The sequence below is a fragment of the Polyergus mexicanus genome, unplaced genomic scaffold (genome assembly GCF_030449975.1).
Source record: "Polyergus mexicanus isolate NDT 795.1 unplaced genomic scaffold, iyPolMexi1.0 SCAF_2, whole genome shotgun sequence".
In the NCBI taxonomy this organism is placed as follows: domain Eukaryota; kingdom Metazoa; phylum Arthropoda; class Insecta; order Hymenoptera; family Formicidae; genus Polyergus; species Polyergus mexicanus.
Window position 1 is genome coordinate 8639972 of NW_027223322.1, and position 24108 is coordinate 8664079.

The 24108-nt window shown below is 36.3% G+C and overlaps 2 protein-coding genes across 2 annotated transcripts in view; one reads left to right on the forward strand and one right to left on the reverse strand.

The window, feature by feature from the left end:
* LOC138944801 (carbonic anhydrase-related protein 10-like) overlaps positions 1-24108 on the reverse strand; it is a 253528-nt gene that overhangs the window by 81766 nt on the left and 147654 nt on the right. The gene's annotated exons all lie outside the window — the stretch shown is intronic.
* Positions 9024-24108, forward strand: part of LOC138944803 (lachesin) — a 117485-nt gene continuing 102400 nt past the window's right edge. Inside the window, exon 1 of the mRNA XM_070315814.1 lies at positions 9024-9545. The gene's annotated coding sequence lies outside the window, so the exon portion shown is untranslated. The remainder of the gene's footprint in view (positions 9546-24108) is intronic.

Here is a 24108-nt window from a genome sequence, read left to right on the forward strand (position 1 = left end):
AATGGGAATATATAATAGTGTAGGCAAATTGCAACAAGGCGCATACTTGACGAGGACTATCTTATCTAGTTCTTTTTGGTGTACTATATTCCTCGTCTCTCCCCTCCTTCCTCCATTCAACTTTTCTACTCGCTCTTATACGCTCCCAGTAAATATTCTTTCGTAATCGAAATGCATATATACATGAGGTTGAATGCTGTTGATGTGAGACTTAAGCGTACGCGAGTTGATGAAAAAAGATACGTCGTGAATCGACGTACGGATGAGAAGAATGAAAAAGTGAGATAAATGAAGCGAGAAAATAAAATATCACGCGATATGAAAGAAGCTAAAAATAATTTAATGACCTCATTGAAGTGCAAAAATGTGTTATTGCGGGTATATTAAAACTTAAATGAAATATTTTACGGTTTCTGTAGATTATATATGTGAAGAAAACGAAAAGAATTTTATAAATTAATTAATATACAAATGTACAAATATTTTTCTCCGTTCATTTTTATTCGCGAGAGAAATTCTAATCCGATTGGTATGATGACTCGTATTTATTTTATTTTATTTTTCTTTATCTCTTTATTGCGATTTTTTCCAACATGCTTTAAACCCAGATAGCCGAATTTCCTCGATATAAAACGTATATATGTATCCGTTGATAAAAAAGAGCGGATCGTAAAAATATTGCGGTTTAAAGAGATGAAAATAAGCGACGCGTACTTTCGCGCGGGGACTTTGAGGAAGGAAGGATGAGGATAGACAATGCGAGAGAGGGAAAACGAACGAGGAGGCGATATGTCATGTGACTCGACGTGTGTTTGGCGGAATGAACAAATTTCCATTAGTCGGTTCAACTTTCCACGGTGACCTGGGAAAACCAGGTGACTACTACCAATCAGCACGACCTTGTTTTCAAACCGCGCAACGGAAAAAAACGACGGCTAGCAGACCGCCTTTAACCGCGTTTTTGCTGACGCTCTGCGGATATTTCTGACGGTTTATCTGAATGACATTACGAATTATATTATGAGTGCTCTACTTATTTTGTATCTCAAATAATTCGATAAACGTCTCGTAACGGCGTTAAATAGATATTTCACTTAAAGGCTTCTCTTTTAAGGGAAATATGATTATATAAGCGTGAGATTTTCGAATTTTTGACATACTATGGATTAGGATTATCGGCTATAACACATCTACGATTTTAAATCAATCAATTGTATGCTCGTTTTTTTTTATGACGCAAAATTTATAGCGATCCTCTCAGATTGTGACTCGCACGTTTACAGGCAAGGAAATCGGCAACAAAACACATTCCATCCGCAGGCTTTAGAAAACAGGAGCGATTCAATCTCGGAATGTTGGTGTAAAATTGGTTTGCCGCCGTGAAAAACAAAATCCGTGTATGTTTTGTCCGCGAGCTAAGCTGCTGTTTTAGCCATCTTTCTAAAATCGTTGTCTTTCATCATTGTTCTTCTAAGCGAAGCGAAGTGAAGTGTCTGAGATCGCATTACGTTTTCTCTATTATTTTATATTAAATTACGCACTCGTAAATGTTGTGTTGCGGTAGCCATTATTATAATAACATAACATTAGCGGAGAGGCAATTGATAATAATATTACTGTTTATGTTGTATATTAATTAGATCATCCCCAAATAACACAACTTTCCTGATCATTTTGTGGAAAATCATTTTCTAGCGATAATTAACTCGTGCTGAGTTTCATCGAAACTCGATTCACTATTTTCGACTTCACGCTTCGCAAACACGCATCTTCTACCTGTCAATCTCCTGAAATTCGCTTCGTGGACGTTGCGACCGATCAGAAAGCGTGTTAAAAGTATTTTATTTTGCTCTTCTTACGTAATAACAGTAAGCAATGACCGCTCGGGCAAACCGCTCATCAATTGTTTTTCGCTGGCTAAGCTTAACAAGCCGGCAACCGCAATATAGACTAATGATACTAATGCCAGAGAAATGCTCACGTATTTCGCGAGCTCAATTGTTGACTCGCCTCTTGCAGATGTATTTATATTGCTCGCTTAAACAATATTCATACTGTAATGGTTTAACAAACTTTCCCGAATGAACTAAGGCATTAAATTATATTGCTAATTATTAGTACAAGAGAAATGAAATATCAAGCACACACACAACTGACATTAAATATAATGTGATATACAATTTAACTATTTAATAATTAAAAAGAAAAACAAAGTGAAGTTTTTTATCTCAGTGCCATTAGAATTATTAGTAATTTTTACAGTTTATACTCTGGACAAAAATATAATTATTTCAACTTTTCTTAATATCGAGTATAATATTAATATTCTTGTTGATTTCTTGTATGCTATAACAGTAATCGTGAGAAGACGAGGCGTACAGTTTCTTTGAATTCCTTCCGGATCGTCTCAAAACCCGAATAATAAGTGTCAATTGCGGCGTGGACGAAATTGTTTCGCTACTGTTACGCAACAGCAGAGAACATGCATATCACATGCGTATGCAGAAACGATTTATCTGCCGTGGCTTAGTCGTTATTTCAGCACCGTCGTCGCCACACAAAATTACATTAACATAAACACGACCGCGGGCGTATGCATCAAAAGTATACGGTTTACTATGGTAGGACTATGGAGGGCTGGCCCTCCCCAATCGATATCCGCTCAAAATTTCAGCGATGGCACTCGAAGCGGTGTCTACTCGAAATTTTCCAACGAATCGATCATAGTTGAAGCTGTCTCTCTATACGTATTTCGAAATTATTATAACAGTGAAAAAATATTAATCGCGATGTCTCTCCCTCAAATCTTTCTCTCCTTCTGCGATTATTCTATAAATACATGATATTTCATCGAATGAAAAAGTTGCTTCTGGCCAAAATCAGAATTTTAAATTTCTCGCACGATCGCGATATTATTTCCTGATTTTTGAGAATTGAAATTATTGTTTCTGAAAGACAAGAGGAATCTTGAAATTTTCTCAGAATTTGATCTTGGTATACGATTTCTCTCTACGTGTACGAAGCATTCGATATCTCGCGGGCGAATATCAGTGCCATCGCTGGCTGACTGCCTTCTATATCTCGGCCGATCGTTCTTTTATTTACAGCCCCGGGCTCGTCTCGTTCGTTGTATTCCACGACGATCAGCGTCGTTACGCATGCGTACCGTCGCGAGAGAGGAGCTACGGAATATCGGAAAATGATTTTGAAAGGTTCGTTTGTGTATGCGTTGAAGTAGCACGACGCTCGGCGCTGTTCGGCCTGAAATTGGTCTGATCGACGCAAAAAATCGTCGCGACGAAAATCATGTTTCAGAGGGAGTCTCTCTGTCAATCGATTGCGATTGATTGATTTCAATCAAAGATCGATCAAATCACCTTTGTCAAATCCTCGAATACGTATGTTGATTAAAATTCAAGATATTAATTTTGCAAAATAGAAAGTAAGATTTATAGATATGTATGTTCGAAAATTAATTAGTCACCAAATCTGCGTTCGCTGTCCGACGCAGATTTATTATTAATTATACTGCTCCTTTTAACATAATTATTCATGCAGAAAATTGAATAGTTCAGTCAACTGATGAATGAATTTTAATACAACTTGACAAAAATTTGCTATTATGACATAGCACATTATATTCACATGTTCAAAATCAAATCAACGTTAACGGAATAGAAAGAAATAAAAGGACTTACAGTATACGCAGGAGCTAGTCGCATTATCGAGCATATGAAACTCGATAGAAGCGATCTGCAAACTCAACTCGGTATATGAGGCTTAAACTGTTATTCGAATAATCCGAGACCAAAGCGAGCAATTGCGAACGATCCGCAACTTCGTCGTCGTTGAAAATGGCGACGGGCTCATAATTGTAACCATTAGAAGCGCGGTATGTCGTGGCTAACTAACATCTATAACTAACTTACTTGCCAAGCGCGTTTCCGCGCATTTTCGACTTAGCGGATCCAGGCATTTATTACGAATCGGGAATGTCGAGAGTGTTCACGCGAGTAACGATTATTAACTTTTCTCGATTCGATCCGCGATGGTCTCCGGTCAAACGGAAGACGCTAGTAACATTCGTTCGTAAATACTAATGAAACGGAATAAATTCTGGATATGATGAAAATTGATTTACATACGAAGAATACATACATATACATTATACAATATCAGAGATTTCGGTCAATGCGGCCACGAATGCAGATTAATGCCAAACAGCTTCGTTGCCCTTTCAGTAGCGCAAATTAAATTTATAAATTATATAATTAATTCAACAATTTATTAATATTTTAAATGTAACGAGATTTGCAAAAGTGAAAAATCGCCAAAGTGAAAAAAACATTCGTATCGCGCGCGCTGAATGGGACGCTCTTAATCTTCCGTTCGGGACAACGTTTCGCCGTATTAGACTTAGAAAATTCAATCACTTGTGTCTTTTCGAGACGATGCGTGTTGAAATATACGACAGAGAGAAATATTGTAGAAATGATCCGATCGAAGAGAATAAAAAGAACGCATTATGCTCGCCGGGATGTGCGGGGCCGTTAGGTAAAAACTCGCCTAGCCGGTATCTGCACTTTAACCACATCCCGCGGTCATTTGCATCTCATTCTGAACGTTATATCACTTTCATTAACGAAGTGGAATAGTAGATTTCCGGGTTCACGTGACGCAGATTTCGCGCAAATGCGCAACGGGTCGCCCGCCATAAAAACTTGGGCGATACGTAAAAGTTTTCGGCCTCTGTTTGCGCTGGTGACGACAAAATCAACGGGGATGAAAGTTGCAAATTGCAATCGGAAGGAAGAAAGAAAAAAAGGTACATATTTCGCGCGTCCGGCGAAACTTTTATCTACGAATAAAAGCGGATTAATTTTTAAAGAGAAGGAGATAAAAATGGAAAGATTTTGACAAGGTGTAGAGATAAAAATTGCGAAGTATAATATCAGCGATACATATACAATTATTTGTAATTGTTATTGTAATCTTTATTGGCTATGCGATGTTCGTAGCTCTTTCAATGAGTTCACAGTTGAATAAATATTTTCTTTTTATTGATGAATATGCAAATAAACGTCCATATTTTTTTCCGTTTAACGATATTTTTACATTTATTTAAACATTATTATTTTTATAAATTATAACACAACTTTCTTTCATTAATCCAGTATATATAATTAATTTAAATTTTTAAACTGTGCCGAGAAGTAAAAAAGTCTTTAAAATTAAATAAAAAGTAAGGTGTTATTAAAAAATTCTCTCTTTCCAAATATAAATTTGATATTATTTATAAAAACCATTATTATTTCCACGAGAGAAAGATTCTTGTTAAGAAAAAATTAATTCTAATTTGGATCAAAGAATTCTCGTAAAAAAAAACCGATTTACTAGACTTTAGTTTCTTCCGTGGAAAAATTCCGGCTTTAAGATGCGTTAAGCGTTACAAGCTTTTGAACGATAAAACTTTTCTTATGTCAATTTTTTCAATCGCATTTGCACTGCATAAGATTTCCAAGATTGACAAGGCGTCTTATAATTGCGATATTGCGGGCTTAAAAAAAAGTTGGCGGTTTGATAGGGACGTATAATGACAGGATAGATATATCGACCAAGTAATTAAATGAAAATCACGGTGGCTGATAGAAACATTATTGACGCCGTCAAAAATTAGGTTTAAGGCATTCGCGGGGGCACATTTTTAAAGAGAGAAAAAGAGAGAGAGAGAGAGGGGAAGGGTCGCAAGAGGCTTCTCGAGATTCTACAATCCCCGGGCGTACCCGTTCTCAGCAGGAACGAGATCGAACGACGGATAATATTTGAGTTTTCGAAGGCCATCAAGCGCGAACAAGGGGGAGACAAGGCCAAAGGTCGTGTGGGTTAAGTAAGTGGTTAAGAGGATGGCGCACGCTACTGGGGTAATGGAATAAAAACACTCGACACCGATGTCGTCACCTTCGACCCGAGCGGGGAGCGGTCGAGTAAGGGGAGGCAAAAGGGTGAACGCCTCGGAGCTCTCTTTTTCCTCGGACCTGACGAAAGGAGAAGACCCGCGCGCGCCTCAAGAGCCTCGTCGGAAAACACTTGTATCTCAGATCTTCGAGAAACGTAGCGTGAAAATATTTTGCGATCAGTACAGTTGGAAAATATCTTTTATTAATATCGACATGCGCGGTTTATGATTTCTTTGCTGTTTTACGTTCTGCTATCAAAATATTGGTATAGCGTCAGACGCGCGGTTTCTTTAAATGCCTGAAGATTCGGATGAAGTACTTGCCAGAGCATATTTTAACTTTAGTAATATCCAAGTATCTTTTATAAGCGCGAATACCAAGCATTTTATAGTTATTGCTTGAATTCTATTTTCAAGTATCAAACATTTTTTAACTATTTTATTAGTTTGTAAAAAAAATTACCACATATATGTATAATAGAAAGCTATTAAACAATCGTATAAATTTTTTTAGACTTCTATTTTTTTTAATAATAATGAGAAATTTTAATAATAATAATTTAGAAAATACAGTTTTTATTAAAAAAAAATTTTTTTTATGTAGATCGATGATTATCTTGTTACGTATAGAGGACATCATACATTTTTCTTTTTTAGATTTGACTTTCGTTGCACAGGCTAAATTAGAGAATTAATGCCGCAGGTGAATTAAATTATGCGTTTAAATGGAGAAAATATGAAATTTCCTGATATTAAGGGATGCGCATCGGGATTTGCTCAATCGACAAAGTCGATTATGATCGCGTTTCAACGAAATTGGAGGCGAGGTGTCTGACCGAAATTTTCGTTAATGGTACCGATGATATACGCGTAAAGGGCTCTATGCGTGTGCATGCATCTGCAGTCTCTTTTTGCGCACTTCTAGTTGCTTTGAACATAGTTTGTATGTCTGCGATCGCAATTAGTTTGCGAGATTGCATTCTGTCCTCGATGGACGTTCATTGCTGATGCTGTTAATGACGTTTATCTTGTGCATGTAGAATACGAAGTAATAATAGTTGAATATACACAGAATGGCACAGAGTAGACATAACACAGCCATATATCTTTGCTTTCGACTTTCGAAAAATATTGTCTTCTGTTTCTTTTTAATTATCTTTTCTCGAAAGATATAAAAAATCACATTTGTAAGAGAAATCGGCGCAATGAAAAGCTGCAATAGTATATAGTTACTAGTTACGGTCATATAGACTCGTAGAGTATAAAGTCAGTACGGATGCAAAGTTTTAATACCGCGGAACCCCAAAGGGAGAACTAAACTGCAGGACATTTCAACCCCTCTCATTATTTTAAGGCATTCCCTTTGGAACCGTGAAAACGTATTTAGCAAACACGAAAAATTTTACGAGTTAATAAAAATTTATTCAAAGCTTTTGTTCGCGTGTGTGCTCCCGCTTATTCTTTACCGTAGTTATTTTTCCTCCACATGCCGCAAAAAAAAAAAAAAAAGAATGTCTTATAAGAGTTAAAAAAATGATATAATTTTCCGCTTTATAAAATTATTGTATTTACAAACAGGAGGGAATATCATAGGAATCGATATAAGAGCGGAAGTATTAAATTTTCTAGAAGAGCTTTTTTTATAGCCACAAACGAATTTTGCTGGTGCGCGGAAATACTCGTAAAACATTGAAGAGCGGTACAATTTATTTTTATGGAAATACGCGTGTGCATAAAAGATTTTTGTAACGCGTATCCCGCGGAAAGTATATTCATTTGCAAACACAAGGATTTTGCGCGCCGCGTATCATGCGGAAATTAATTGGCCGTGCCTATAAATATTCGCCCGGGTGTGAAATTTTTATTTGTCTGCCGCGTCCGCAATCAAATCGTTCATGCTATGAATATCGCATAAATTTCATTTCGTATTACGTTATCTTGTTACGCGAATGCGATTTGACCACGTGACGCGACACGGCACTTTATTTCAATATTAAATGCGTTTCCGATGTTCCGCGCCTTTAATTATTAAATTTATGCGAGAAACTGCAATAGCACCCGGGAAACAAAAGGAAGGTGCGAGCGGAGAGTAACAAGAGAGAGGCGCCATTAAAAATGCTGAATAAACATGAAGGTACGGGGGAATTCTTTTTGTCCCGGATACTTGTATATAACCATTGCATGCACACATTAGTGCAAATGACGTAAAATTTGTGAATAATGTCATCCTCTTGAGATTATTGCAATTTTCAAATAAATTGTGTCATCGATTTATCCACATCTCATCTTAAAAGATTATTATAGATATATAGTAATACCTTAAGAATGTATAATTCCTTAAGGTAACAAAATTAATTTAATTTTAAATAAACAAATAATTTTAATTCAATGCTTTAATAAATTATTTTAATTGAATGCCTAATTTACAATAAATTTTTCCTAATCACATTATAAAAAAAGTGCACGTTCGCAAGCTGCGTTATCGAATCATCACGGCTCGATGGACAGGTCTGACCTTCTCTGTGTTTTTCTACTTCTATTTGTAGAATGTGCTGCACAAATAATCGATTGAAAAGTTTAATCACTTTTAATTAACATTTATGGAAATTTTTTTAAAATAAGTTGAAGAAAGAAAGATCTTGCAACATAAATTTTGACAAATGAGGGATGCAACCCTTATTGACGACATATTTTCATCGAAAATAAAGATCCAAAGATCCGCGCAAATTAAATGCTGATCATTTGAAGAGATTGTCTAAACATTAAATATATCAAAATATCAAAGCATGAAGGCGAGATGAGCGATACTTCTAGCGGTCCTCGGGTTCAACTTGATCGCCGGCTCGCCGGCGATCACGACGGCGAGTCTCTCCTTGGTATCGTGGTCGACTTAAGACGACGCCGTCGAGGTCCATCGGGGATCAAGCTCCTGGTACCCTCACTAGGTGGGGATTCGTTCCACGTGGAGGCGGAGCGACGTCGCGCGTCGGGATGCCGAACCGATGCGGGGGTGTCCAACCCTCGAGATGCCTGGTGGGGAGCAGTGGTGAACGCAGTCCCCGACGGATCACCGAGACGGTGTAACGCGTTCCGCCGTCTCCGCTCGATACTTAAACGAGTCCTTCGCCACGTGACCGCGTCATCAAAAACGAGCATTGAGTCGAAAACACTTCGAGTCTCCTCGACCATCAGGGAAATCCAAGCGAAGATCTTTCGCGATAAGGGCTTTCCGATAAAAAAAGAAAAAAGAAAAAAAGAAAACAATTTTTCCGTCGAATCCGATTTTCGGAATTTCATGAAGAAACACGCGATGGACTATGACAAGACAGGGCGAAAGGACTGTTGAGTTCTCGGAGTTAGTCACGATATACTAAAGTGTATTCTGAAGAGTTTGTAATTAGCGTTTGCGCGGTCGCTACGCGGTGAGACACGTGATTCCCGCGGGGTCGTATACCCCGAGACCGTCGTGAATGGTGTTGAAAGGTGGTAAACGTGTTTCCTGAGGCCATCAAGGGCGGTACGTGATGTTTAGCTGTTACGAGAGATTTTAGGTGTAGGGATTATCGAGGATAAACTACATCCTGATAAGGTAAGCTCTTCGTTGTTTACGATCATTGATTTCGTTCATACTTGACAAAATCTCTTTAATTCTTTGCTGTTCGTTAATCCGAAAAATTATTGCCAATCAATTATATATAATTTCTTTGCTCAATGTCTTATAAAATATTTTTACATTTTACTACCTATATTATTACTTGCTTACTCGTATATCGATAAAAACTTTTGAACAAAAGTAAAATAATGTTTACTTAATCTCTCTCTTTCTCTCTTATTTAACTAGATATTTTTAAGTTTCAGCATTCAAAACAATAGATAAAAGTTTCACAAGCTCCTTATTTTCTCATATATAGCTGAAGTGATAAAAATCGTTTATTATTTAAGAGTTAAACTTTATTTTCAATCTGTTTTTTTTTAAAGAGAATTTAAGTTGATTAATCAATCTTGTTTGCTTTGTTTAGCTATAAAATAAAATCCAATTAATCCGTAAAAAAATAATCTGCGAATAATAATTCTGGAGCAAACTATATAAAGAAGATATCAGTGTTATCAATACGCATTTTAAACTCTTCTTACATAGTTATATATTAAGCCAGTGGCATTTCTATCGTAATAGAAGAGAAAACGTTCAACACTTTTCGCACCGTTAATATTACGCGTACATAGATTTCTATGAGTGAAACAAGGAGCGTCGACGGTGATAAATTTTCCGCGATCTTGTATTTTCGTAGGTGGATACGTATCTGACTCAAAATTGCGGCATTCAACTATGGAATTAATTCTTCACAAAGTTTGCGACAATGCGACGAGGCAGATTGACGCGATGCCATCTCAAAGCGATCCGAGAACAATTATCCGTTACGTTTTTTAAAACGAAAGCTGCCGCGTGAGCTCTCCTTCTTTTTCTTCTCGTAGCGCTTTTATGTCCGCGATATTCGTGGCCCGCGGCGAGAGATCGTAAAATGTGACTGTTTTGCAGATGTACCTGTCTTTCCGTCTTGCCATGCTTCATTCTTTCTCCTGAAAGCGACGGAAATAGCGGTGGTTTACGCAATATCGTTTATTCTTATTTTCTCTTTCCGCTTTTCTGTATCACGCACATAGAAATCGCTATTAGATTCATCGGAAAATGGAGATATTATATATTCTATGATAGAATCTCAGGCATTTAAATCGTGCTTCTTTCTAATTCCATTTTTTTGCGCATCAACGAGTTAAATTTGCTAAATATCTAATTCGTGGTACGAGTAATTCGCGAAAAATGCAATCTTGCAAAAGTTCCTTTTATAAAAATAATAAAGGCAGTATAAAAAATCTTGGGGTTAAAAAAAATTGTTTATAATGTGTATATCAGAAAATTTTCGACAAAGTAATAATTTCGTGCAAAAGTTCAATATATAATAATATATTTAAATATATTATAGCGCCTTCTCATATGTGTATATAATTTATATATTTATTATAAATTAATTGTGCAACAATTAAAAATGCAACAAATTATATATAATAAAAAAATAAATTTTTTAGTTATCATGTTAATGGATACTGTTTTATTTATTGATTTTATTTATTATGCCGACTAATTAAATTTCACTAATTGTCTCTTATATAATAAATTTACATAGTAATAAACAGATAGGTAATATAAATTATTTGTAATAAAATATTTTGCGAACATATCATATATTTAAAGAAAGAAAGAGAAGAGAGAAGAAAAAAAATTATACTTTTAAAACAGTTTAGAATAAGATTGCAGATATAAAGAAAACTCAACATAAGTTCTTGAATTACACGCAGAGAGTTTAATTACTTTTAAATAAGTGCAGTATATCATTGGGAATTCCTCTCCTAATAGTTTCTCACGACGCAACACGCGAAATAGGTAGAGAAGGATAATCATTTGAGCTATTCTACCGTAGAACTCGTATTTTCCAATAATTATGGGACAATTCGCCCATAAATTTATCATTTAGATATTAATTCGTCGTTTTCCGCGCCAGAAGGTACGTTTTTTTTTTTTTATGAGTTTTATGGATTTTATTGACTTTCATCGATCAAACTAGTGAAGTACCATTAAATTTTTAATAATAAACATGCTTGTTTTTCTCGCGGGTGAGATAACGATAACGGGCATGATTCTTTTTATTACGATCTTTTTTTTTTCATATCTCTACTTTGAATACGTATATCAATGTTTTATATAAAGAGCCTTATTTTTTCTTTTTTTATGGTTATACATATTTTAGTTATTACATCAGTTGTGTAACTGTACAAAAAGTATACTTCCAAATAGCATTGCGAGTAATATAAAAAATTTAGCTGCATATATGTGGACATTTAAAATTTAAAAAAGATCTCCATAATTTTATTTCTATACGTAGTGTATTTTTAAAGGACACATCTTTTCAATAAATACGTAATATCTACATCGTGAAAATATTATTATCAAAAGTTGTCTCACAAAGAACTCCCGCATTTCAACGAAGTTTATCATTATCCCGTTGCACAGGATGCGAAATTATCATCCGAGTTGAAACTTCATTCCGCGCGATTCGCGAACAATAAGTCCGCGCGGTTTTCGCCATTTAATCCAGATTATGAGGAACAGTAATCAGCCGTCACAAGTCCGACAGAGACGGCCGGGTCGCGAAGAAATCGCGATTCAGGAGATACGCCCGGTTGTGTCTGCCGCTCTAAAGCGGAACGAAATTAGCATTGATTAACTTAAACTACTTAAGAGAAAGAGCGCGCGCGCGTCCGCGCCCCTTATATGGAAAACTTCATAGTTAGATTAACTCGTGCGGCAAAGTAAGTTATAGTACATGACGCGTCCATTTTCCTGCAAGCTTTTTTCCTCTTATCTCGCTCCTCTCATCTTCGCGGTTTAAACGCGACTCGCCAGCCAGTCACGCCGCCGTCGCTAGCGTCAGCCGCGCGCTTTATAAGATTTATGCGGAAATGATATTACACGAGAGAGTGTGTTACACGAGACTAAAGGGGAACTACGCTTGTCGAGCGTTTAATAGCCGGGGCGATAGGCATTTACGCGCGTACATAATTTATAAGCGTATTAATTCCATGCACTCTCTCTCTCTCTCTCTCTCTCTCTCTCTCTCTCTCTCTCTGTTTCTGAACCATCTTGATTTTATATTTATACCATATTATAATCGCTCTAATAGTGCTTGATTGTTTTATATAATAATCGGATTATCTTGCTATTACATCTTGGATTTCTCGAAGATTTCAGAGCGCAAAATGAACGTCGTATTGCAATTGATTAATGTCTATTCATTTTTTAAGTCGATTTCACGACAGAATGTCGCGAAGAATCGACATAATTTCACGTTATCATTCTGATATAGCTATTTCTATAAATTATAGTCAATAAATTCTCGTTTATCTTTCTAATAATATTTACGAAAGCCCGTATCGTAGAATCTATTTTATATAAATCGTCTGATATTTTTATCGGCGCGAGGGATTTTTCTTTCGATCAAAATATTCAGTATGCTATTTTTGGTTTAGGGTCGGCAACGTATCCCATCGGGATTGTATTGCCGGTTAAATCTTTGTACCGTAAATATAGATTAGTTTAACCGAGACGTGCATCGATCGTCCGTAGCTGAGCTAATAGGTTTTCAGTTGGAAGGAAGATGCACTAGTCTCTGTTAGAGTCCGCTTAATTAACCGCGCCAGCTATTTTCTTCTCTATCTGTTCGTTTCTTCCGATGGCGGGAGCGTGCGATATAATCGAGGATACGAGAGGCAATGCGCCTCGTGAATACCGAACGAATTGGTGGAAACGGTGATAGTTCGGATATCTCGATGTATTGTAGAAATCTCTGAAATATATCTAGCATCTCGTATTGTTTCATAAAGAGTTATGCGCTTGGAAATATATATATATATATATTATGGCTTATATAGAAAATAAATAAAAATAGAAATTTATAATTTCTTGCGAATAAAATGCAATAGAAATTAAATTGTTTGACGATAAATTCTGAAATAATTGATGTACAAAGTCAATATATTAGGTATCATATTATATTTTTTTAGAATATATTTTAAATTTATTTAAAATGTAAATACTTTTTTTTTTTTTTAGAAAAAGAGATGCCGAGTTTTAGATTCTACGAATGTATTCGTTAATTATTTTGAAAGTAATAATTTTTAATTAGTAAAATCAGATTGTTCACAGAGCGTATATATTACAATTTGTGAAACGTATTCAAGTATATCAGATTTTCTTTTCAATCGTTTCATGCAGTTTGCAGGTTTGTTTCAATCAATTTTCATATAGTTCTATATCTTTCAAATTTATTAGCATTTATCGTAATATTTACTTTTATCAATACACACGTGATAACAATTTTAATTTGTGCTCTATCTTACAAACTGGATACTACTGTTTCATTAACGAGGTACAATTGATTCATTCGCGTAAAATGTAAATTTAATCGTGTTATTTCTCTCGGCATTCCATTAAAACAATAATAACGAATTTGGCGCAGAGCGTTAAAATTCCAAACGCGTCGCAGAAATGGACCGATGTCGAGTATGTACATAGATCTTCGTAAGGGTTCGAGGGTTCCATTATTTATGAACACACCTTGTACAAGCCGCTAGCTCGTTCTTCTGAAATGACGGATTTGTGACTCACGGTATCACTCGAGTTTGCCCCGCTTTCAAGTATCGTTCAACTTCCTACTCATATGGGTCATGTAAGTGCCGAATAGGAAGTACCGAATATCGATACGCACACGTATATGTGCACGTGTGTCTGTGAACGAGTGATATATGTGCGCTTATATTTAAGAGCACTGCTCTAACCGGAGCGAGAGCGGAATGCGACTGTCGGTCGGGAAAAGAAAGGGAGGAGAGACGAAAAAGGGAGAAAGAGAGAGAGAGAGAGAGAGAGAGAGAGAGAGAGAGAGAGAGGAAAGAGCAGCCGGGAGCGAATCGTTTTAAACTACCATCCACTTCACATTCCCGATTTCAGTTAGAGACTTGTTTATTTCCTTTTTGGGCTCTTCGTGGACTTCCGTGCATTATACTGGTGGCTCGTGCGCCACCAGAATGCAGCGCAACGAGAAAAGGCGAACGGATACGAGTGGTAAGGGAAGGAAGAGAAAGGGGATTGTGCGAGGGTGGACTATTGGTGAACTATCGGCGAGTATCTTACTGCCTTCCTTTCTCTTATTTGCTTTTTTCCCGCCCATTAAGAATCTTGACAATCGATTCGGCATTTTCTCCTTCATCGCTCGATTTATACGATTTTCCGAAATGCCAATCGCTTTCACTGAAAGGACGAATTATTTCCAGCTTTTTTTGTATATCTGCAAATAAAAAAATCAACTCGGATATAAATTGATATTGTGAAAAGTGGAGTGGGAAATTAGCTGAGTAAAGATAAAAAAATCATATTGCAGAGGGAAAACAGATTTGAGAAATTCAATTATTTAATATGAATTTATATTGAAGATTAATACTGTTATCACAATCTGATTAACCATTTTATATTCAACATTCAAGTAATAAGTATAAATAAATTCTAGTACCGGGTATTTAAATTTGGAGTAAAAGATAAAGCAATGAAGAATGTATTCGCGGCGATGACACGGTCGACTTTCGACGTGCAATTAACGTTTCAACGTCCCCGTTCCTATACGATAGACGATGCTGGCCGGTGTTTTATATTGCGAAAACAGTTTAATAAACGCGGCATTGTTTAGCACGCGGTATAACGAGCTGCTGAAAAATTTCGATTATTTTACGCCGGGCGTTGTCGAGGCATTGTGACAAAAATCGCAATTATCGATATATCGCGCAGGACTCACCGTGTCGCGTCCGTGTCGCATGTAAAAATTGGACGCATCAGCCATTGAAGGCGAAGGGTGTTAAAATGATTTATGCTCTCTTCTCGGTTTATATTGTTGCTTCCAGTACGCTCGCGCGCGAACGTGCGTATCCGAAATTTATTAGCTTGACAACCGCAGCAGCTCACTCTTCAACAACAAAGAGGATATCGTTTACCTGCTGTAAATTTGCGACGATTACGTTACAACGTGGTCCACGTGGTCAGGTGGATCGTATCTCACTAGAGTATAATTTTTTACACGCCATGCTATAAATCTCGTAAACTCGAAGTGTGTTCAATCACAGGGAGAACACAATGTCGTTTTACTTTTTCCCTTTAACGTTTTTCGATACCTTTTTAACCATTTCATTTACCAAATATTTTTCTAGTACTTGTTTCTCAAATTCCTGCTGTCTGAAGACATCGTCAGTTTTCAAATTCTATTTTTATCATTCGTCATTTAGTATTCGCGAGAGAATGTCTCTTACACGAACAATTTCGTGTAAATTACAAACGATCGAGTCATAATTTGATTCGGGTATTACAGAAAAAAAGTTGCCACTTTAAAATATAATTGCTATTTTAAAATATAATTGCATTTTTTATATGGAAAAAACTCTTCCAAATATAACATTTTACGCGCATCGATCTGATCAAATTGCAAGAACGCGTAGATTTTTTTCAGGGTTTATAGGGTAACTCCGAAAATATCCGACCCAATCTCTCGCTGAAGATATAAGTCCGCGTGCATAACACAATACCTGCGATCTGTAATTTCCTACGCGACGCCCTACTACCGTACAAGAAGAGGAACGAAGGGATGAGAGCCACGAGGGATGAGGAAGGGGGAAAGGGGAAGAGTGGAAGAACGGCGCGGAGAGGGCAAAGAGCAAAATCGTTTAGCACGCGATCTTCTCGTAATTCTGCACGCCAGCGATCCGAGCACGCTTCTTCTTCGTCCCTGTCCGACGTGTTACACGTGTTACACGCCGCTGCCACGCGAACGGAGGGTGGAGATGCACTCCTCTTCTCCACGGCCTCCAGCGCGGGCATCGCACGCGTCGCACGCGAAGCCTAATTGATCAGTGGATCGTTAACACGCGCTCGCTCTCTCTCTCTCTTTCCCTCTCTTTCTCTTCTGTACACGACATGCACACATACACTCTCCTTTTCTCTCTTGCCTCGAATGGATTGATTATAGCGAGAGTGCGGTCGATGCGGGAGCGCGGCACGACTTGAGCGAGTACCGCGAATTCCCAACCGTGAGTTTTCAGATCGTCGTATGTGTGGAAGCTGCTACATTTCTTTTTTAACCCATATTGCAAGAAAAAGCAGCATCTCTGGCAAACTCATAACGTTAATTTGCAGAGAGAACTTTTGATAATCTAATTTTTATTTCGTAATTGATTACGAAATAAAATTGATTAAATGATTTTAATATATTTTAAAGGATGTACACATGGACGAATGGCTCTATAATTGTAAAAATTCCGCGGGGTTAATCGAAAAAATATTGTTCTACTTGTGGATGCCAGATATTGTAGATATTCGTCGCAAGCGCGTCACATTCCGTATAAGTAATCCATCGTGATTTAATGTATTGCACATGGCTATTGAATTACTTTATAAAATATTTTAGAAATTAGTAAAAATTGTAATGCTTTTATATTATTTTTTTTTATCTCGTTCCTATAATGTTTTTCTGACATTCTTAAAAGAAAAACCATACATCGTAATTCATTCGAAACAGCGAAGATTTAAAATTATGAAAAGACAATGACACATATATATATATTAGATCTAATTGTTCTGTTTATTTAAAAGATAATGATACAAAATTATATGTGTTAACAATTTGACTAAGAATGTGAATTGAATAGCATGACTTGAGAGAGAAATATACAAATTTTATAAAATTTAATCTTGTATTTCGTCCAGCTTACCTTTATATCGCGCCATCGATCAAATAAATTTCCGCACGTGTATACACTTGCTTAGAATGATGACGCCTTTTTTGAAGTTGGCGCAGCAATTTATTTACGCGACGAGAGCGATCCCGCGAAATTAAATTGCTCGCGCGTACACAATCGGATTCGGGCGTTACCCCGCCGCGATATCGGTGCAGCTACTGTTGTCATTCGGATGTAATTTACTCGTGTGGCCGAGGTCGAAAGTTACGGTGATGCGTTGACGTTGTCGTCGTATATTGCGTTGGCATTCAATCTTTGTCAATCTTTGTTCTTTGCGACATCAATATGGCTTAAAAATTGCGTATTATTAATCACGATCTGCACTTTGAAAATCACCTCATTATGTAAATAATTTTGAAATCTTAATATGTGATAAAGATTGAACATAAATAAGCTTGAGAAATAAGATAAGAAATATCTCGTATCAATTTTTATATCTCAGTATCAGTTTTATTATATTTATTATATTTTTAAATGGTTTGTGATCTTTTTATGGTTAACAAAAAAAAAAAGAGAAGTCTTTAAGTTGGACTAGAGATTCAATTAGAATCTTTGAGATACTATCACTAGAAAACACAAACAGGAAAGATACGGATCTTGTTGACGTTACATAGACAATTATTATTCTACCACCCTCGAAATAGAATTGAGACAGAGTATGCGAATCTGACAACAAGAAACCGCATCAGTCGGTTTTTGTTTTTTTTTTTTGCCACCTTGGTCTCACATTTTCCTTTCCGATATCTAATTTTGCGGCAGTCGCCCTCGGCGATGAAGCCGAGGAACCCTCTTCCGTGACGGCTTCCCGAATTAAATCCGGACATTACAGCGAGAATTTCCCGGCTCGATCTAAGCAACTGGTTACCAAGAGGGAAGATATGCTCATCGTGATGTACAATGTTCCGTAATCTTATAAGGTGCGTTTCATAACGGATATTTATGAAGGAGAATTAATAACTTTACTTTCTTTAAAGTGTATAAAGTTATATATATATAATTATTTTTTTATTATGTTTTAGATTCTCAATATTTTAACATCTAGCTATATTTTTATTTGTCGATAACACGATTATTTTTATCTCCAAGATATTCATATCAGAAAAAATAACTCGTAATAAAAATTTAATAAAAATAGTAATGTAGCTAAAAGCGTAGCTGTATGTAGATTTAGCTATATATATATATATATATATATATATATATATGTGCATTTATAAGACGATATAAATATATATTAAAAAATATATCGCGCAACGGCGTGTCAAACTGCATGTTTAGTACGTAGAATTGCGTGTTCGGAATGACCGATAATAAATTTGAGATACTGAAGACAAGACACGCGAATCCGCGTGATAAATGATAAAGATCGTCCTCTTTTTATAAGAACTGAGTATATTATTTAAATACCGACACACAAGAAATAATAATTAAAATATATATTATAAAGCATAAGAATTAAATATAATTTGTTATTAATTTGTAATACAAAATCACGCATAAAAAAATGATAATTACAAGAAAGGATATTAGAAAAGGAAGTATCTCTCCTTTAATATCTCTTCTACCCTTTGTTTAATCGGGATGTTTACCTCGACGGATAAACGAATATACTTTGCGTCCCATGCAGAACATGTCAAGCGGTCGTTGTCGGAAATTCATCTAAAATGCGACACGGCGAATCTTATAAGAAACTCATTACCATACCGTCGATAATACGGCGCATAATATTGTGTACACGTACACAGTCGCGGTGTCGTTCATCAGAGACACCGCGTGATGATAAATGGACGCTTAATCCGTCGTGATAAACGGCAACGAGAAAAAAAATTGAGAAACCGGCCGATCATGCGATCGGATTTAAATTCGCGATTCGACAGATTTAAATTTACTATGAGACAGTTCTCTTCACACGGCGGAATAAAAACGGCGTAGCGTCGCGGCGCGCCGCGCAACTTGGCGTCGGAAAATTGCTTCGAATAAATATTGTATGAATTTGTGCGCGGGCGACGTAACGAAATTTTCGGAAAATTGCACGCCCGGTTTTATAGTCGATGTAACGCGCGTTCATGTCGCGAGAGAGAAAATCGTTTTTATTTTACCAAGTTGTTCGGTTCGATTTGCGCATAGAATGTATCGCATCTCGATAATATGCGTGACACTTCACTGCATTGTACCGTTCTCATTTACATGAGAATTCATTGCGTACGTAAACATTAAATGTTTTTGAAAAAAAAAAAAAAATGACGCGAGAAACATTGAATATATGTATTGTTCTCGTTGAAAATATCGTGCTATAATTTTTCATTTATTATGCTATTTATTTAAAATTGTTATTTATTTGAAATATCAAGTAGGAAAATTTCGTTAAAAAACTATCCTGTTTCCGCAAGTAATGTAACGTTTCATTAACACAATATAATAGTCGTTCAGTTTACACAATTTAATAAATTTCAAAGGCAGAAAAAACATTTAACATATTATATGTTGAAATTTCATCCATATTTTATTCCATTAGTATCATAATTCTCTTGTATCACGTAAAACAGCGGAATTATTATATTTTAATAATCATTAATAACCGAATAATCAATATACATATGTAAATCGATATAGCAATAAAAAAATAAAGATCTAGATTCCAATTTAAATAATAGAAATGTCAAAACAAGTATGCCAAAAAATTATAAAGCTACAAAAAAGAAATAAATACGGAATAATATTTGAAATGAGAAACGGTGGCGAGAAAAAAATGGAGTAAAAGCACCGTCTCCATCGAGAGAGATCGGTCGTCAGGAATTACCTTCGTTTGTTGCTACAGCACGCGGCCTCCTATCCGGCATAGCGAGTTGCAGTTATTCCCCTCTCCCCCTTCTCCTTCATCCTTTCCCTCACAACATCCCTCGACTGCGCTTCCCCCGCGTTAATGTATATTTATGTATTAAACAGGCATTATTTATACGGCCGATGAATATGCATTGTTTGGTGGCAGTAGCGAGGTGTCGAGTGCAGACCCGTCGCTATCACTGCCTCATCAATCACATACAGTCCCACCCTGTGCCATCTCCCTCCCTTTCCCTTCGCGGTACCGTATCCATCGCGTCCCACGTTCCTCGCTCTCATCATCCCTCTCGCGGATCCGCAGAGGAGACTCGCTGTGTCATCTCTCGGAGCTCTCTCTCTCTCTCTCTCTCTTTCTCTTTCTCTCTCTCGTTCCCTGCTTTTCCGCAGTTCCACTGTTTCGCGTTGTCCCCCGTCAACATCACCGACCGCAATTGACACTAATTTACGTAATTTTTTCCGGGCGTCCACATGTCACCGCGTTACGGCGCGCCCTCACGACCAGCGACGTGCTCGATGTGTGCGCGGGTAACTAGGGGATGCGGTTCGGGGGATGCGAGGGAAAAGGGAAAAGGGAAAGGGAAACGAGACAGAAATATCGAGTCACCGAGCCTCGGTGAATGGTTATCCGCGGCCATCCCGTGCGGCGATATTCGGAACGTTAATCGAACGAATCAATCGGGAACGAGTCAGTCGCCGAAACTGTGTTTCGAACGCGTGCGACATTTTTCGCGTTTCGCGGGTGCGAGCCCTTTTTCGAAAGATCCTTGGAAAATTTGCCACACAATCACGAGATGAGAAATGAATATTTCGAAAAGATATAATATTAAAAAATAGAATTGCTTAAATATTTTAAAAGGATTATCGGAATATTCTCGCGATAGATTTAACGATTTTATTCTCATTCTTATTGTCTAATGTCATATTGTATTATGTTATAGATAATATGAAAATGAATTTTACGTAAAACATATAAAGTCAAGACTTGCATTTGGAAGATTTATTTTAAGCAAAGTTATTTTAAGAAAAATTTCGCAATATTGTAAAAATATTTTATCATAATCTTATCTCATTTTTTTCGTTCTTGTTATCTCGAATGGAAAGTCTATGATCTAAGAACAAGTTGAGCTGGCGATGCGCAACTCTTACCGTCCTTACACGCATGGATCAAAGGGATTCGTGTAACCGTTTGTGCACTTTACCGGTGGCACGTCGCGGTTGGCCTCAAGCGTTACCGCTAAATCATGCTAGATATTATTACAGCGAAGTCATATCTCCAACGTCGCTACGTACACAGAAGAGATAATGATAACACGAGCAGTGCATCTTGTAAGACTAATTTAAAGAAATTAAAGCGCTCTATGTATAACGTGCAAATATTATTGCGAGAGTAATAGATAAATCGAGAACGGTGAGTCTTAAGATAATTTTCTTCGAAAGAAATATTGCACGAAATTAGTATAAAAATTAATTTTCGGAATGTTTTTTTTTTCGCAGTAATTAAAATAAATAATGCACGTAGGAAAATGGATATTTAGATTTTTAAGCGTAGAAATAAATTTTATATATGTACATATACGTTATAAACCAATGTAAAAAAATCTTTATCTTTGAATGATAAATAATTGATGAAGACTCGATACTAAAACACACAATCGCTATTTCTTTTAGTTTATTCTAATATTTATTAATGATAAGAATAATCGCGCATTACAGCCATTTAAAAAATCGAGCTTTAGCATTCGATATAACTCTCCGACAATTCGCACGGGAATATCCGCTAAAATTCTTTTTATTTCCGGATATTCTCTTTCGCCGACTCGAATTAGGTTCCCTCGTACGACCTTTATTGCCCGTTCTTCTGGTAAGCATCGCCTAATATCCTAGTCAAGACTCGCATTCGAGCGGCTCACTCGATCCTGTAACGATCCTACGAATTCCTCTGATGTCGCTTTCCAAATTCCCGACATTTCCGCGATGAAAGTTTGATTTCCGCAGTGAACTTCCATTTGTCCGCTATGGAATACCCTTTACGTCTTGCCATATAATTTTACCAATTTGCACGGAATATACGAATCGACATATACCATAGACACATAATATAGACATATTTGAGGATATTGGCATTCTCAACTGTTAAGATTATATATTGTAGATAATGTGACTCCGATATAATTGTTAAAGCTGGATTTTACTTGATAGATTAATAAATAAATAACATATTTATATATAAATAAATAAATAAACTGAATTAATTTTTAACAAATCGAAAAGCAATGTATACATATATTATATTTTATAATTATTTTGATTTTCTACCAAATTTAAGCTTTTCGTTAATATAGTTTTGTTAATTTGAAAGGCTGTTGATGTTCATTCATTCATGCAAAATAAAAAAATAAAATAATATAATAAATTTTAAAATATAATATATATCAAATAATATATGTATGTATATACATATATATATATAATATAAAATAATACGTAAATTGTATTACACTTTTTTGGCTCGTCTAGGGATATCAGGCAAAAGAATCAGTCTATAAAGAAGATTAATAGTTTTGTTAATTTAAGAGGCTATCGGTTTTATCTCTTGCAAAATTAAATGCGATAAAAAAATACAATGATACAATAAATTTTAACATAATATATCTAATAATATATATATATATATATAATAACATATAAACCACATAAAACTTTTTTGACTCGTCCAGAGATATTAGGCAAAAGATAATCAGCCTATAAAGAAGATTGAACATATTTTGCACGTGCATGAATTTGTAATTTTAACAAAGACACAGTTTAGTGAGGCACCTAGCTGTTCCGTTGAAATAAAAAGTATTTGACATTGCGGCGTTTACAGCGGCGGACATTTATTTTGAAATACGCGGCCGCTTGCGGCGCATTCCTTTCTTTATACAACATCGTAGCCAGCCATTGCGGCCCCTTTCCACGGCACGGTATTGTGCGTCTCGACTCGGGAAAAAAAAAATAAAATTATGATCAACTGTACGCAAACTCGGTTGAAAAGTGTGTCGGCCGCGTCCGATTAAACTGCGAATTGTGAAGAATTAACTGTTCGCACTTCCTACGTGAATAGATTACGCTTTATAAAATACCGAAAAATACTGGAAAAAGTATCAACGGGTCGCAACTTTTTCATTTGCAATTTTTGTGTATCACATTGGTCGCTGTGTGTTCGCTCGGCGGCAATTGTTTTTTTACGCGAAACTTTTGTAAAATAATTTATCGTAATTTGCAATAGAGTCGTATATCGCAATAAATGTAGCATGCGCGAGTAAAAATGCTTCATTGAGAAATTCAATGGTGTTTTAATTTTAATAGAGAAAATTCTATCGCATTAAGATATAAAAATTAAAATATTGTTGCGCACACGCTATATATATATATAATACTTACTAATATAAATAATTGCTAGTTACATTTATATAATTTATCATTGAAGATAAACGAGAACCGGGGGATGAGAACACTTGAACTGAAAGTTGAGTCATGGTTGCACATTCTACTGATTAATTGCAGTGAAAGTGGTGAGTTGAAGGAACGAGGGAAATGTAGCACGATAGTTTCGCGTATCTTCCGCAGTTACTTAAAAGTTCCGTGACGAGATGCACTTCCTCACGGGTCCAGCCATTGACTTAATCCTTTCTGCAGGAGCAAGAAGTGCCCCCCCCCTCCCCCCCTCCCCTTTGAGGAAAAAGTCGTTTTACAACGGAAGTACGCGCTACTATACTACAGCAATAAAACAGTCGTATGTCTCTCTTACATAAATTATATGTAAAACTTTAACTTTGATAGCTTTTGCTAGCAGAAGTGACCAGTGACTACATAGTTGTAACCTTTATTATTTCGCATAAAACCATGCGAAGGCGATTCTTTAATTTTATAGTGGATATTTG